This window comes from Corvus brachyrhynchos, unplaced genomic scaffold (assembly GCF_000691975.1).
Source record: "Corvus brachyrhynchos isolate BGI_N302 unplaced genomic scaffold, ASM69197v1 scaffold351, whole genome shotgun sequence".
Lineage (NCBI taxonomy): Eukaryota > Metazoa > Chordata > Aves > Passeriformes > Corvidae > Corvus > Corvus brachyrhynchos.
The window spans coordinates 717723-721623 of record NW_008236203.1 but is presented as its reverse complement, the minus strand read 5'-3'; the positions used below and the strand labels follow the sequence as shown (position 1 = coordinate 721623).

Here is a 3901-nt window from a genome sequence, read left to right as displayed (position 1 = left end):
TTTTTCCTTGTTTTTTTTCTCCTCTTTAAAGGGTCAACGAGACGCCGGTTCCCTCGGGCGGCTGATGTGGAGAAGCTCCGAGCGGCGCTTTCGGCCTGGTGGGCGCAGGGAGGAGGAGGAGGAAGGAGCAGGGAAGAGCCGGGAGCAGCCGCGCAGACGCTGCGGAATTCCCTCGGGCAGAGCCGCTCCGTGATCCATCCCGCATCCCCGGCCCGGCCGGAGCCTCGCTCCATCATCCCCCAGCTCCAGGGTCCCAGGTAACGACGGGCCCGGGGCTCACCCAGGGATTACGATCCCATGGAAAAGGAATGGAAGGCTGCAGCTCGTGGGCAGAGCTGTTTTCCCTCATTCCCTGGAAAAACACAACCCCTCCCTGCCCGGGAGAGCTGCCTGGCTCCTCTTTGCCCGGGCAGGACCCAGAGCATCAAGTGATTTAGCAATAGGAGTTTATTCCAGTGACTCCTCTGTGGGGGTTCTACCACCAGGGCTGGCTGCTTTGCTGGAAAAAAAACAGGAATTGGGACTTGTTTCTGTTGAGCTGTGTGGCCTGGAAAGGCTTTGCTTGGGAGAGATGCAAACAGGAGGCTGGAATAAGGTTCTGGGAATGGGGCCTGGAGTCAGGTGGTCAGTGTGAAACATGGGGTGAGCAGATAATTCCCTTTGCTTCCAGGAAAATGAAGTAGCTGTGAAGCTGGCAGTGCCTGGGATGTCTTTATTAGCTCCTTAATTTCATTGAAATCCCATGTGGGGAAGGGCTGGAAGGGGAATCTGGTTCCTGACAGCTGAGATCTGATGGAGTTGTCTGCAGGGTGAGGGCAGGAGCTCAGCAGGGAACAGCCAGTCTGCTTTTTGTCTCTGTGGTAATTAATTGTAATTAACTGAGTCAGCTCAGGCTGTTAAACTCTGCCTGTGTCCTGTCCAAGAGGTGCTGCCATCCTGGGGGATCTGGTTTGTCACCTGGGGTTGTGCTCTCGGCTCCTCTGGCTCTGGCAGAGCCCTCAGGGCAGCTCAGCCTTTGCAGAATTCCTCTTTTTCTTGGTGTTCCTTCACTGCAGGGAGAGCTGTCAGGTTAAAGGATCCCAGAGCATCAAAACCCAAATTCTCTTCTCTCACTTTGAGCTGTTGTGCTACTGACATCTTCCTGTATGGATCAGAAACCTTGGCTCTAGCCAGGTGCTTCCAGAAGTAAAAATGGCCATGTGAGTGTGAGCAGCTGAATGTTCGAGATGTTTTTAATGGAAAACTCCCAGTTTTTTTTCCAAGGAGCTGCACAAACAGGCTGGGAGTGCTGGAGCAGGGCAGGGAGGGCAGTGGGGTCATCCCGTGCCCAGGAGGGTTTGGCTAAAAGCTGGTGAAAGCCTCCAGATTTGTGGGGTTTCTCCTTTCTTAGATGTTCCCGTTGCTGAAACTATTTGGTCACTCATTTTTTGCACCATTTCCTTTGCCCAGAATGGGGACTGTGGCTTTTCCTCAGAGAGGTTAAACCCAGTTTTGTTTCCTTAAAATGTTTCTTGTGAGACAAACTGCAGGGCCTGTGAAACCCAGCCTTCCTTTCTGCTCCTTCCACAGCATCTCCTGTCCTTTTTCTCCAGAGACTGATGGGAATTCCTCAAACCACGACAGCGTTGAGGTTTCTGCTTTTCCCTCCAGCACTCTTCTCTCCTTCATCCTGTGTGTTCTGTGCCTGCTCCTGTGTCACCCAGCTTGTGTGTTTATGCACTGAGAACTTGATGTCTTCTCCCTCCTGCCCTTTCTCTTCGAATTCTGAGGGAAATGTTCTCTGGAATTCTCTCATTTCACTGCTGCCCAGGTGTCTGGACAGCGTAAAGCATAAAGGTGAGGTAGCAGGAGGTGCAGGAAGAGAGTTTGCTGTTCACGTAGCTCATCCAGCTGTTAGCTCTGATGAAACAACAAAAAAATGTAAATCCTCCCTAATCATACAGATTTGGGGGGGTTTAATGCCTCTTAGTTTTAGTATCTCTTGGAAAGATTGAATTTAAGGCTCTCAGTGAGCTGCCTGTGGTGTTTTCTTCCAGTAAGAGCAGCACGAGATGTCCCTGATTAGGTTTAACTATCTGGGTCACTTCCCATTACCTGTGTTAATTCCCTGCTCAGTTTTGATACTGGGAGAGGAGGAGATAAAAGAAATGTGTGTGGAAAGATCAAACTAAGGCTGGAGCTCCCCCAGGCACAGGCCATGTGCTAAATGGGTTTGTGGGTGAGCCTTTCCTGGCATTTTGGGTCCTGTTTGTGTGTGCAAACAAGATTCCTTCTGTTTTCCAAAAGGCGAACTGGACAGAGCTTCCCTCTCTCAGATAATCTTAAGCTTTGTGAGTCGTTGGTTCAGGCATTTAAATAATTTCTTTAAGCTTTTAAAGCTGATCAGCATCGGGGCAGCTCCTGGAGTTTGTAGCTGTAGGTTTTATTCACTTGGTTCTGAGGTTTGTGCATCAAATGGGGCTCGTTCCTTTTCCTACCCCAGATTGTCAAAGCTGGGGAGCGGGAACAGGAAATGGATGTCTTGGAAAAGGAGGCTGGAGCCAGGTGGGGGTTGGTCTCTTCTCCCAGGTAGCAAGGGACAGGACAAGAGGAAATACCCTCAAGCTGTGCCAGGGGAGGTTTTGGTTGGATGTTGGGAAAATTCCTCATGGAAAGGGCTCCATGGCTGAAGTGTGTCAGTGTGCCTCCATCTCAGACCTTCTCTTCTGAAACATTCCCACTTCTTCTCCCTGGAGATGTCTGCATTCTTTCATGCCTGCCTAACAAGCTGTTGGCTGGGAGTGCGGCACCTCTGTGGATTTGGTTGTTATCAGCAGCTTTTGAGATCTCTGCAGAGCAGAAGCAGCGTGGACAGCCAGAGCTCCAGAAAGGAGGCTGGAGCCAGGTGGGGGTTGGTCTCTTCTCCCAGGTAGCAAGGGACAGGACAAGAGGAAATACCCTCAAGCTGTGCCAGGGGAGGTTTTGGTTGGATGTTGGGAAAATTCCAGCCATGGAAAGCCTCTAGGGGAGGTTTTGGTTGGATGTTGGGAAAATTCCTCATGGAAAGGGCTCCATGGCTGAAGTGTGTCAGTGTGCCTCCATCTCAGACCTTCTCTTCTGAAACATTCCCACTTCTTCTCCCTGGAGATGTCTGCATTCTTTCATGCCTGCCTAACAAGCTGTTGGCTGGGAGTGCGGCACCTCTGTGGATTTGGTTGTTATCAGCAGCTTTTGAGATCTCTGCAGAGCAGAAGCAGCGTGGACAGCCAGAGCTCCAGTGCCTGGACTCTCCAGATAAGAAAATGAGGGAAAATCAGAAGTCTAGGATAAGAAATGCTTTCTGAGCCTGTGTCTTATCCAGAGAGACCACATTTCAGTGCACTTCAAAGTGCTGTTAAAATCCTGCTGGGTTTAGACCTGGCCCCCAGAAATTCATAAACATGACAGGCATTTAGACTGAGGCTTCATCTCCTAAAACTTGTCAGGTTTTTGTCCTTGCTCTTTGCACTGAAGAGTTGTTATAAATTTCCCTCTGAGAAATTGTCTTCTAATCTCTATCCTAAAATTAATCACGGTGGTTTCTCCTCCATGCCAGCTGTGTCCTTCACCAGCAGCAGAGATCTTCCTCCTCCTCATTGTTTTGCCTGCTTTTTCTAGAACTGACCTAATTACTGGATTCCTCTGTTACTGCTTCCCTAACCAAGGTCACTTTGCTTCCCCAATTGCTGCAGTTCCATCCAGGAATGGTGAATTCAAACTGGGAATGCTGGAGGGGGGACAAGACCCTCAGAGATGAGGCTTTGCCACTGTTTTGCACAAGAGTGTTGAACACAGCTCCTGGAATGGCTTTGCCTGGTAAATCACAGAATTGTGGAATGGTTTGGGTTGGAAGGGACCTTAAAGCTCATCCCATTCCACCCCC

The 3901-nt window shown here is 50.0% G+C and overlaps 2 protein-coding genes across 2 annotated transcripts in view; both read left to right on the top strand.

The window, feature by feature from the left end:
- Positions 1–3901, top strand: part of LOC108448467 — a 19981-nt gene that overhangs the window by 1800 nt on the left and 14280 nt on the right. The gene's annotated exons all lie outside the window — the stretch shown is intronic.
- The window catches only part of TMLHE (trimethyllysine hydroxylase, epsilon), a 10214-nt gene continuing 6322 nt past the window's right edge, over positions 10–3901 (top strand). Inside the window, exon 1 of the mRNA XM_017741416.1 lies at positions 10–257. The gene's annotated coding sequence lies outside the window, so the exon portion shown is untranslated. The remainder of the gene's footprint in view (positions 258–3901) is intronic.